This window comes from Lathyrus oleraceus, chromosome 3, assembly GCF_024323335.1.
Source record: "Lathyrus oleraceus cultivar Zhongwan6 chromosome 3, CAAS_Psat_ZW6_1.0, whole genome shotgun sequence".
Classification (NCBI taxonomy): Eukaryota; Viridiplantae; Streptophyta; class Magnoliopsida; order Fabales; family Fabaceae; genus Lathyrus; species Lathyrus oleraceus.
The window spans coordinates 73,068,202-73,081,847 of record NC_066581.1 but is presented as its reverse complement, the minus strand read 5'-3'; the positions used below and the strand labels follow the sequence as shown (position 1 = coordinate 73,081,847).

Here is a 13,646-nt window from a genome sequence, read left to right as displayed (position 1 = left end):
CCACGCTCAAAAGGAAAGAAGAAAGGTTGCTAACTGCTCACAAACATCACACACACACACACTGGAAACAACACAGGTGGGAGAAAGAGGGGAAATGGCTCGCTAGGATATCGCATCCTATGCCTACGTATCTCATCTGAAATGAGAATCAGAGCTACCGTAGTTCGGCTCACGCACGCCGAAACAAAACACACGCAAACAGGCAAACATGGAAACCGAACGCCAATCGCTGGGCTTACATCAGACTCCGAACCAAATAAACCCACACTGGAAACCGACTGTCAATCGCTGGACTTACGTCAGACTCCAAGCACACGACAATAGGATACGGAATGCCAATCGCTGGGCTTACATCCATCTCCTAACACACACAAGAAGGCTAACACACAAACAAGTTACTAAGGAGTCTGGCACTCGAGCCTAACAATTGTCAAGCAAACACACACAAAAAGAAAAAGGGTGCCCAGAGAGATCTCGTACGACCTCCTGCCTACGTACCTCATCTGGTATGAGGATCAGGGCAACGTAGTTCCCCTGAACAGGGGAGAAACTTCTGCTAAACCAGAGACTGGGAAATGACAAACTAGAAGGGAGACTGACTCGAGCCTAATAGTTATCATGCAATCCACAATGGTCCTAGGTTAAGGTTTCTATCTAACTTGCACAGGCAGCAAGCTATCTTAAACAACACAATCAGTCAAAAGCACAAAGCAAGCACACACACTATATACAAACAGGGAGGCTCACACAAGGCTAGGCTTTAGTCAAGGGGTCATGTCAACCTCGACAAACAAGCCACTGTATCAGGGTGATGTTAGCTCTTAACCCTAACATTGAGAGTTAGGGTGAAGCAGATGAAATGGGAAGTGAAGATAAGACTTCACAACTCTTATCCCTGGCCTGGGAGAGCTTCAGACAAATGAAAGTGTGGGAGTCCAGAAAGTGGGACTCTATTCCACATGACTGACACAACAAAGATCTTGGGTTAATATCCACAATGCATCAACACAAGGTGTGTGGGCAAGGTGGATGACTCACTGAGTAGCAGGAGATGGACTACACATCTCTTGTATCTGCCAATGCCTCTTCTCTTAGGAGGTCTTTGATATGTATAGGGACAAAGATAAATAATCACAAGCATTGCCTCTTAAGGAGGACTTCAGACAGGTGCCTGCTCCCATAACAGGACAGGTCTTCCAGACTACATGAAGTCAGTGAGTTATACCTCAATGGTTAAGCAACCAAGCAAAAGCAAGTTCAAAAGAACTTAAGCAACTAATGTACCTGAAAAAAATCTAACCCAATCAGTATACAATCCAGACAATCAAACAGACAGTTAATTACACAGTCAAACAGATAAGCAAGCAATGCAACAGTGTGCAAGGCACAAGCTCAACTCAAATGAGCTAAAGTCCACCTACAAAACAACTCAAGGTTAACCAATATAAACCAATTATCAACTCAAGCAAGTGAATCAATCCCATTATGGCCATGTGCTTCTTAACCTGAAATCAAAGCTCAAACATGAGAGGCAAACCACTAGGGCAAGGCCTAGGGTCAAAGAGGGAGAAAAAAATTCAAAATAGAACATGAAAATTGACATGAATCAACTTCAATCAATTAAGAACATAATCCAAAAGGTCTCATGTCAATAGCATCAACCAAATTCATTTCATCAACCAATCATGGCAAGGTATGCAAGTCGAAAGCACATTGAGACAACAGAATGAACAAATGCACATTAATTCAAAAATGATTCAATTAATCTCAACAAAATTCATGGCTAAACAGAACATACAACATGATCAACACATCAAAAATCAAGGCAATTGGGCAACATTAGGCATGGTAATCAAATCGCATAAGGCAAGGAAGCACAAACAAGCATATTGATGACACATCTTGGCACTTCAACTTAGCACAAGCCTAAAACAGAAATGAAACATGGTAAAAACCACAAACCAAAGCCAAAACAAACTTTAACATGTCTAGAAGCAATGTGCAAAGTTTCACATTCATAGGATAAAGCACAAGCATTTCACAAATGATTGAAATTCAAGACACTTCAAAAGTGCACAAATGACCATCCAGGTTGAAAAATCTCAAACAAATCAGAAATGAATCCAAAAATTCCACAAAAAATCATGAGCATTCACAACATTCATATTAAGCACCATACAAAAAATCAGAACATTTGAAGATCATTTGATAAGGAAAATTCATCAATCAAGTTGAACATCTCAAGGTGTGACTCACATTGTCACACCTAACTTAGAAAAATCATAAATCAGCAATGGTAATTGATAAAAATGCAAACTCAATACCAAAATGTCCAGCAAGATGTCTAGTTTCAACATGTCAAATTTCATGAGCATTGGATCAACAACCATCATTTCACAAATGCATAAGCAAGGCCATGTCCAAAATGCATACATGTACAATAACCCTAGGGAAAAGAAATTATTCAGCCAAGCACAATTTCCATTTTAATCATCAAAAAAACTAGAGAGAAAATGTGACACAATGCAAAAACAACCATATTTTTTGGATCAATTTTCCATTTGTTATGAATTTTTAAAGATGCAAATGAGAAATGAAATAAAAATGTAATGAAACAAATGAATTAAAGGAATTGTTATTATTTAATTTGAATTGATGATTTGGCGCCAGAGACGAAAACTCTGCGTTTCACTTAAGTTCCCCTGGCCAATCACAGTGCACGCATGACATTCTCCCATGACCAATCAAAATTAAACCCTAGGATAAACAAACTAATGCAACGCTTTTGGCAAAATGCAAATTAAAACCGTTGCCTAATGTCCTGCAACTCGTCTCCTTCGCGCACACCAGAACAAACAGTGGAACTCAAGAATCATCAAGAACAAAATCTCCAGTTTTTAAAATTGAATACATGAATGGATAGATCTTTCATCATAGAGCATGAATCAATTAATAACTAAGCTTAAAACATCATATCCAAAGAGAATCGAACAAATTAAGTTTCATGCACAAAACTTTAAATCACCATAACTCAACGAATATTGCATGGAATCTAGTGGTTCAAAGCTCAGAATTACAAGCATTGCAAGATCTACAAGTATAGCATAACAATTTCAAGAAAAGAGAGACTCGAATTTGTGACCTCTTGATGAGCAGAATTGGAATTTGATGAATCAAGCCTTTGTAATGCTCCAAATGTCTTCTAGCATGCTTGTAGAGTTGATTGGAAGGAGGCTTGAGGTTCAATCGAGCACGATTCCACAGAATTTGGATTTCACCATTGTTGAGCTTCAAGCTTTGAGCTGCTTCAAGGTGCACGAATTCACTTGGATCTTGGTTCAAACATGCTCCATGATGATACTAGATGATGAATTGATCAAGAAAAATGCATGAGATGTGAAGAAATTTGGAGAAAAAATGAGAGAGAATTTTGAGAGACTTTGAGAATTCTAGATCTAGAATTGGGAAAATATGATGAATTCTGTTAGGATTTTCTATTTATATGCTATGCTAAACATGATTAATTAAGTTAAACCAAATGCTAATGAAAATTAATTGAGTTTGGAGGTGTTTTTTGCAAAATTGGAATTTCATCTTATGCATGAAAATGCATGTATGGACAGTACGAATTTGCACTCATTTTCACTCAAAAACCTGTTTTGGAGCCAATAGAAGTGATGCCATGTTCAAATAATGCACACATTTTGAATTTCATTTTTCCCTCCAAAAATCAATTGAATTTTCAAATATTTATGTGAATGGAATGCATGTCATGTAATGCCAAATTTGGAAACTAGAGGTTAAAAGGAGAATGTTGCAAAAAGAGCCATCTCATTTGGACTTATGGTTTGAAAGTTATGCACATTTGAAGTTCCATGTTCACTTGACCAAGTTTTGATCATATCTCTTCAACCACACATGAGAAATTGATGATCTTGGACTTTTTGGAAATGGGAGAGAAAGATCTACAACTTTCATGTTCAACAAAATTTCATTTGAAGCTTTCTTGATGATGTAATCTTGAGTTGAAAACCTTTCCATTTTTGGCAATTTTGAATTACAAGTCACTTTCTATTTTTGGAAAGTTTTGTCCTGACTTTATTTTCTTCAAAGTTGATGTTTGAAATGTCAAATGAGACTTGTTTGAACATGAATGGAGTATTTCTAACCACTTCCCACCTTCAAATCCAACAGTTGACTTTTGGTTGACTTTTGCAGTTGATAGAAGACTTGGGCCATGCACAGATGATTTTGAGCCTCAATCTCTTGATGAAATGGCTCCAAAATGAAACCCTAGCTTATACAAGCTCAATAAAATCACGTGATGACCTCCATCTCAACGAAAGACCTTTTCTCCTTGAAAAACCCTGATTGGTATAATGCAACTGATTAGGGTTGACCAGAGGTCAAAACCCTAATCCCAAGGAACTGATCAGGCACAATGAACCTCTTGGTGATGATAATGTACCAATTCAATCAAGATAATACCCAATCTCCTTGAGGAACCAAGAAACCCTAATTGAAGCACAAACCCTCAGATGGCTAGTGATCAATTCAATAAGCCCCTCAGACTTGAATCTTTTAACCTCTTTATCTTCTGAGCAAGACCTAGGAGGATGACTTGTTCATTGTTTCCATATGATATGCAAAGATGCAATGACTAATGTCCTAAAAATGAAATGCAATATGCAAAGCTAGTCCCAAGAGAGGAGGGCAAATTTTGAGGTGTTACAGGTGCCCCTATTCAATCCACTGTGAACCTGTCGATATGAACAGCCTCGGTTTTCAGATGATCAGGGTGAAGAGTGATTGAATACCAAGAACAGACGAATAATTTGCACTCTGATGGGAAATAATTAACAATGCCTGTCAGAATCGGCGAAGAAGCAATCTCGAAAGAACAATCCGTCTGGTACGGAGACAAGTTGGCCTGAATACCGAAACAGAATGTCGACTTGTATACCAAAATAAATGGTAACACAGGAACCATGGCCTGAACACCCCACATCCGCTGGGGATTAGTATTACTATTTTTTTTTTGCTTTTCTTGAACCCCGAAACTTTCTGATTGATTCTCTTCTTTTTCGTTTTTCTTGAACCCCGAACAAGTTTTTTTTTCGCGCAAATGATCTCGGATCACCGCAGTTGAACCCCGACAACTTCATAGTAGTCTTGTTTGCCAAATAATGAACCCCATTCTCCATTTTGAACCCCAGTCGCCTGACGATAACTTGTGATCGCCATTGTGAACCCCGTTCTCCAGAAAACACCCTGTGTCTCCCTTTCTCCATTTGGACCCCGTTCTCCAGAAAATGCCTAGCACTTCCTTTTCTCCATTTGGACCCCGTTCTCCAGAAAATGCCCAGCACTTCCTTCTCTCCACTTGAACCCCGCTCTCCACTTTCTTGTGATAATTCCGCTGGCAACGTCGGAAATAACACCAAAACACCACTCTGATGGCGACATATCAGAGGGTACACCTTCACAATAGGAAGGTAACATGTGCAATTCTTCTTCAGAAGACACCCATAACGACCTCTGTTGGCCTCAGCCAAAGTCTAAGGTGACACATGAACAGAAGATAATCCTGTGGACCTCATCCCGGATATAATCTTCAACTCCAATCTCCATTTGCACCCCAGTCTCCAGAAAATGCCTCAACACTTCCCTTTCTCCAATTGAACCCCGTTCTCCAGAAAATGCCTCAACACTTCCCTTTCTCCAATTGAACCCCGTTCTCCAGAAAATGCCTCAACACTTCCCTTTCTCCAATTGAACTGTATTTTCGCGCTGATCGCGTAACGTCCTTTGATTTTATTTCCATCTCCGCCCGACGGAAAAGTTTCCTCCAGTATCGCACTACTGGGGAACATTGCTGATCTGACGTCATGATGCTAAACTCCTCAGAGTAACATCTTCAAATTTCTATCTCGCACGACAGAAATCTCCTCCAGTATCGCACTACTGGGGAATACCGTAACCCAACACCACGATGCTAAACTCCTCAGAGTAACATCTTCACCATCCGGCGAAACCAAATCTCAAGCGGTAACCACGGCTTGAGTACCTGATGCTTGCAATACTGATGCTGATTTTCCAACTAGCGAAATCACTCCTCAAACGGTAACCACGGCTTGAGTAGCATCTTCACCCATTGGCGGAACCAAATCTCAAACGGTATCCACGGTTTGAGACTAGCTTATGCTTGCAATGACGATGCATGATGATTTTTTAGCGTAATGCTCCATAACCATGGAAATGCTACGCGATTTATTATGCAATATGCTATGCTTATCTAAATGATGAATGCATAAAAAGTATCCCCCTCAAGGGACTTTTCTGAGGAGCTCGAGGCACTCTGCTGAGGAACTCGCCAACACTCCGATCTCCACCCTGCTGGGGAATAGCACTGTTGCTGGGAAATAGGCCACCCTTACCAGGAATAACCTCCTCTGTACCCGATCCGCTTGGGGACATCGCTGGGGAATAAACCACCAACGTACTCTGTGGGGAAAACAACAACCTTTGACTTGCTGGGGATATAACAATCCCGACCCTGCTTGGAAAAACCACTACCAATAGACACCTCCACCGGAAAAATAGCAACCTTCAGGCCCGGCTGCTGAGGAAACACCGATCTAAAACCTGCTGTGGGAAATAACCATCCCGACCCTGCTAGGGAAGCCACAAACCTTGAATCTGCTGGGGAGTTAGTCATCCCGACTCTGCTTGGGGAAATGAGGAAAGTCTGGTACTGAACACCCGTCGACTCGTCGAACCCTGGCATTCACCATCCAATGTCAGCTTTCCAATTTTGAAAACTCCCAGACTCGTCTGGACTTTTCTGATTCATCACCTTGTATTCCCGACTTCTCCGTACTCTACGGAGAGTGAACTCCTTAGATTAGTACAAACTTTCTAATCTTCAGACTTTGAAGAGTCTTCTTGATTAATATCCAGGATCGTCGTACGTCTATCGCCGTCTTTCCACCATTCTTCAATTCAGTCGTCCCTGACCGGACTCTACGGGGATCTTTTGTCAAAAACTTCCACATCACAACCTGCAAGTGAGTGAAAATACCTAACAACACCTGCAAAAGAGATCGTTAGATAAAAAACGTGCCCCAGGCGTGTCAAGATTTCAACACTTGGGTCACTCAACCTTCCGAATAAGATTTCAAGTTTTCGATCTTATAAACATGCATTGGAAGGGACCTGTATGTCTTAAAATGCAAAGATCCTTTATCAAAAATAACTGGATGTTTTTGTAATCAAAGCGGTAATGAAAAACAAAAACAAAATTATTTGACTGAATATGCATTTTATTGATTGAAAAATTGTGGCTCGAAACTGAGCAATACAAAAGAAGCAATTCCTGAAAAGAGGTAATTGCGCACAAAAGGAAAAATCTATCCTAATGGCAATGTGAAACCGTGATCTCATCGAGTTCCAACTCGGTTACACCCCATATGTCCTCAGACTCTCCTTGCTTTCTGCCTTCTGAACAAGACGTTTCCGATTGATCCCTGCCGGGGATTATCCATGTCATACCCAAAGTAAACGATCATGCCAGACGCAGTTGTTCGTTTCAATCCCTTTTTTGCCTGGACCGCCCTTTCGGGTTTTCAGTCCACCGGGATACCCCTTTTTGCCCAAGCCGCCTTTTCAGGTTTTCGACTTGCCGGGTGTACAGTTTTTTTTCATTTTTATCCCTAATTTTTGCCTGAACCATTTCCATTTTTTCGGTTCGCCGGGATGCCCATTTTTTCCTGGACTATTTTATTCTTTCCGTCCAGCGGGTCTCTTTATACGAAGTATTTTTTAACTGCGTCTGCATTCACAGGGGATGGAAAATCCTCACCATCCATGGTCGTCAACAACAAGGCTCCGCCAGAGAAAACCTTCTTGACCACGAATGGACCTTCATAATTGGGTGTCCACTTGCCCCTACGATCGTTTTGAGGAGGAAGGATCCTTTTCAGCACCATATCACCTGCGTGATACACACGAGGTCGTACCTTTCGGTCAAAAGCACGCTTCATCCGCTGCTGGTATAACTGCCCATGACAGATGGCCGCCAGCCTCTTTTCCTCGATCAGGCTCAACTCTTCATACCAAGTCCTTACCCATTCAGCCTCTTGCAATTTCACGTCCATCAGGACTCTCAAAGAGGGAATTTGAACCTCAACCGGTAGCACGGCTTCCATTCCATATACCAAAGAGAAAGACGTTGCCCCAGTAGACGTGCGCACCGAAGTTCGATACCCATGCAATGCAAACGGCAACATCTCATGCCAATCTTTATAGGTCACAACCATTTTCTGCACAATCTTCTTAATATTCTTATTGGCTGCCTCAACCGCCCCATTCATCTTCGGAAGATAAGGAGAAGAATTGTGATGCTCGATCTTGAATTCCCGGCACAGTTCTGCCATCATCTTGTTGTTCAAATTAGAACCATTATCAGTAATGATCCTTTCGGGAACCCCATATCTGCAAATGATGTCTCTCTTGAGGAATCTGGCGACAACCTGCTTCGTCACGTTCGCATAAGAGGCTGCTTCCACCCACTTGGTGAAGTAATCAATAGCCACTAATATGAACCGGTGCCCATTCGAAACCGTAGGCTCAATCTTCCCAATCATATCAATTCCCCACATAGCAAACGGCCACGGAGACGACATCAAACTCAACGGATTTGGAGGCACGTGCACCTTGTCAGCATAAATCTGGCATTTATGACACCTTCGCACGAAATTGAAACATTGGGCCTCCATTGTCATCCAATAATAACCTGCCCTCAGCAGCTTTTTCACCATTGCATTCCCACTGGCATGGGTACCGAACGACCCCTCGTGAACCTCTTTCATCAATTAGCTTGCTTCTTTACCATCGACGCATCTGAGCAAAACCCAATCGAAATTCCGCTTGTACAACACCCCATCCTTATTTAGATAGAACACCATGGCCAACCTCCGCAGAGTCTTTCGGTCCTTCTTGGATGCTCCCTCAGGATATTCTTGGGTTTCCAGATAGCGCTTGATATCGTAATACCACGGCTTCTCATCATCAGGTGTTGTGTCGACAGCAAACACATAAGCCGGTCTATCCAGACGTCCCACCTCAACACTGGGGAACTGATTCCACCATTGCACCTTAATCAAAGCGGCCAGAGTAGCCAAAGCATCCGCCAACGGATTCTCTTCTCTAGGCACATGATGCATCTTCACCTTGGTGAAAAACGTCAACAATCTCCTCGTATAGTCCCGGTATGGAACTAAATGAGACTGATGCGTATACCATTTTCTGTTAACCTGATTCACAACCAGAGCTGAATCTCCATATATAATAAGGTTCTTGATCCTCAAATCAATCGCCTCTTCAATCCCCAAGATACAAGCTTCGTATTCAGCCACGTTGTTGGTGCACTCAAATGTTAGCCGGGCAGCAAAAGGAATGTGAGATCCTTTCGGCGTAACCAAAACAGCACCAACACCGCTACCATTCACGTTAACGGCCCCATCAAACATCAGAATCCATTCAGATTCAGGGCCAGGCCCCTCCTCCGGGATTGGTTCCTCGCAATCTTTCGATTTGAGAAACATGATGTCCTCATCAGGGAACTCAAACTTCATCGGTTGGTAATCCTCAATAGGTTGTTGGGCGAGGTAATCAGACAATACACTCCCCTTGATTGCTTTCTGAGAGGTATACTGGATATCATATTCCGTCAAAATCATTTGCCATCTCGCAACCCGTCCGGTCAATGCTGGCTTCTCAAAAATATACTTGATCGGATCCATCTTGGAAATCAACAAAGTGGTATGAACCAGCATATACTGTCTCAGTCGGCGAGCAGCCCAGGCCAAAGCACAGGAAGTTTTCTCGAGCAGTGAATATCTTGTTTCACAGTCGGTAAACTTTTTGCTAAGGTAGTATATGGCATGCTCTTTTCGACCAGACTCGTCATGCTGCCCCAGTACACACCCCATAGACCCCTCGAGGACCGTCAAGTACAGAATTAACGGTCGTCCCTCCACAGGAGGCATCAGAATCGGAGGCTCCTGCAAATACTCTTTTATCTTTTCAAATGCCGCTTGGCAATCATTATTCCACCTGACCGTTTGATCTTTTCTCAACAACTTGAATATTGGTTCGCACGTGGCTGTTAGATGAGATATGAACCGTGAAATGTAGTTCAATCTACCTAAGAAACCATGAACCTCCTTCTCCGTTCTTGGTTCAGGCATTTCTCTTATTGCTTTTACTTTAGCAGGATCAACCTCGATTCCTCTTTCACTTACAATAAACCCCAGCAATTTACCGGACCGCACTCTGAAAGTGCACTTATTCGGATTCAACCTCAGTCTGAATTGTCTCAGTCGGTCAAACAACTTGGCCAGATCTACCAAATGCCCCTCTTCTGTCTGGGACTTTGCTATCATGTCATCAACATAGCATTCAATTTCATGATGAATCATATCATGAAACAAAGTCACCATGGCCCTCTGATAAGTAGCACCGGCATTCTTGAGACCGAATGGCATCACCTTGTAGCAAAAACTGCCCCACGGTGTAATGAACGTTGTTTTCTCCATATCATCTGGCGACATTTTGATTTGATTATAGCCAGAAAAGCCATCCATGAAGGAAAACACCGAGAACTGAGTTGTATTATCTACCAACACATCAATGTGAGGTAATGGGAAATCATCTTTCGGACTAGCTCTGTTCAAATTCCGGTAGTCCACACACATCCTTACCTTCCCATCTTTCTTTGGCACCGGCACAATGTTTGCGACCCAAGGCGGATAATTAGTGACAGCGAGGAAACCAGCATCCCACTGCTTTTGAACCTCCTCTTTAATTTTCATTGCCATCTCAGGTCGAGTTCTGCGCAACTTCTGTTTCACTGGGGGACAATCTGCTCTCAACGGTAGCTTGTGCACAACGATATCGGTATCCAACCCTGGCATATCTTGATAAGACCAGGCGAAGATATCGACATACTCTTTCAACAATGCTACCATTCTGCTCTTGACACTTTCCTCCAAAGCAGCCCCAACTTTCACTTCTTTTCTGGCCTCGTCAGTACCCAAATTCACAATCTCAACTTGCTCCTCATGCGGCTGAATCACCTTCTCCTCTTGTTTCAACAACCTGGCTAATTCCTCCGGCAGTTCACAATCTTCTTCGCCTTCTTCTTCGGCATGATAGATCGGATTGTCGAAGTCATATGAGGGTGTAACAGGATTGTTATCAATGAGATCCGGAGAATGATCGCATCTGCATGAATGTTGATTCATGCATTGCTTTAGAATCGGAGCGAGACAAATTGAAAAGAAAAATGAAACATTGCCATTTTTTATTTTTGTTTTTAAACTGCAAAAATAAATGAAAAACAGGGAACACCGCTTTTAATTGAAAAACATCCATTTATTGCTGATGCAAAATTTGCAAAATGAAACATGAGGTGGCCCTTACAATGAACCATTACGTGTCGGGCAACACGTAAGGCTTCCATGCAAATAAAATTGAAAACACAAAAATATTACTCTTCAAGCAGAGTGACAGTGATGATCTTTTCAGCCTTCCAGTTCTGGACTTCCATCCCTGGTGCGCACGGCTTTATCCACTGATCTATCTCACAGTCACTGTCAGCTTCTTCATCCACCATACAGATGTGATCTGGATCCAGCATTCCAGCACTGGTGAATGTGAACGACGTACGGCATCCTCTACCTTGTCCAGACGAGCCTCGGCCCGGCTGATAACCCACTCCAAATCGGTCTTTCTTGGCGACGATGTCCATCATCTTCCCCCAACCTGGAGCTTCCCCACTCTTCACCACCTCAGCGGCCTGCTTATACGAAGCAATGGACGGTTTCTCCTCTTCTTTAGCAAAAAGAGCATTTTCCACCTTAACGGTTTCGAATGCTTGACTCGGCGTTTCCCATATCTCACCGTCCATTTCCACATATTTAAACGATGATAGGTGGCTGACGAAGATATCTTCCTCCCCACAAACGGTGACAACCTGCCCGTCCCAGATATACTTCAGTTTCTGGTGCAAAGTCGAAGTCACTGCCCCAGCAGCATGAATCCATGGGCGACCCAACAGGCAACTGTATGCCGGCTGAATATCCATGACATAGAATACCGACTTGAACACCTCAGGCCCAATCTTCACCGGGAGCTCTACTTCTCCAAACACCGCCCGCTTCGAACTATCGAAAGCCCTCACTATCAGGTCAGTGGGCGTCAGGATCAACCCTTCACAGTTCAGCTTCGCCAAGGCCTTCTTAGGCAACACATTTAAAGAGGAGCCAGTATCAACCAACACGTGTGAAAGCACTGCTCCTTTACATTCCATCGCAATGTGTAAAGCCCAGTTATGATTCCTCCCATCCATAGTTAGATCCAAGTCAGTGAAACCCAGCCCATGGCTGGCATGAACATTAGACACCACCGTCTCTAACTGATTGATTGTGATCTCTTGAGGAACATAGGCTCTTTTCAGAATTTTCAGCAAAGCCTCTCTATGCCCCTCGGAGCTTAGCAATAACGACAAGATCGAGATCTTGGATGGGGTCTGCTGCAGATGGTCAACAAGCTTGTACTCAGACTTCTTGATGATTCTTAAAAATTCTTCAGCTTCATCATCAAGTTCTCTCTCCGACCCACCAGGCACCGGTGTCACCACAGGAGTACCTTCGTTTACCACTTGTTTTCCTCTTGCCCTGGCTAAAGCCTCGGCCTTTTCCTTCTTTTCTTTTTCTCCTTCCCCACTTCTCAAAGCATCAGGGGCAAACAGCCTTCCACTACGAGTGAAACCACTAGGTCCGGCATTATCCACCTTTGAAACGGTGGTTTCACCTGCAGCTTGATCCTCCAGCTTCTCTCCGTTACAATAAACTTCCCCACCATAATGCCACGGCACGACATCATCTTTGTCATAAGGAATCGGCCCAGGTACCGTGATGGTAACTGGAGCCGCATCTGCCAACGTTGACAAATCAACCGGGTCAAAGTAAATAGTTATGGTGGAGACATCTTCTTTCCCCAAATCAGCCTTCTCAAACCTGAGACTTCCTTCGTCCATCAGCCTCTGGACAGCCTCCCTCAAGAGTATACACCCATCAGGAGTAACAGTGCATGCAGCACAACAAACATCACAGCCCGGAAAGACCCCATTCAACAACAACTGTCGTTTGACCTCAGCCAACGGAGTCTTTAACTGATCAACATTCAACAACCCAATTCTGCCCTCCTCAGAGATTGCATTCACCCCCATTTGACCATGCGCAGGCATGGGATTAGCATTCACGTTTGGAGATGGAGCAAAGTTGATAGCTTTAGAATCCACCAGGTCTTGGACTACATGCTTAAAAGCTTTGCAGTTTTCTACGTTATGCCCAGGAGCACCTGAATGAAATTCACATTTAGCGTTCTCATCAAAACTGGCTGGCCTCTGATCAGGTCTCAAAGGAGCCAAAGTTCTCAGCTGTACCAACCCCAAATCTTTCAGCTTTTTCAACAGGAATGAATAGGTCACAGGTGGCCTATCAAATTGACGATCATTCATTCTCCCTCTGACTTGATACCCGGCCCTCTGCGGTCTCTGCTGAAACGGCTGTCTTTGTTGT

The 13,646-nt window shown here is 43.1% G+C and overlaps 1 pseudogene; it reads right to left on the bottom strand.

Moving 5' to 3' along the window:
* LOC127129740 (FAD-linked sulfhydryl oxidase ERV1-like) overlaps positions 1-13,646 on the bottom strand; it is a 43,491-nt pseudogene that overhangs the window by 16,770 nt on the left and 13,075 nt on the right.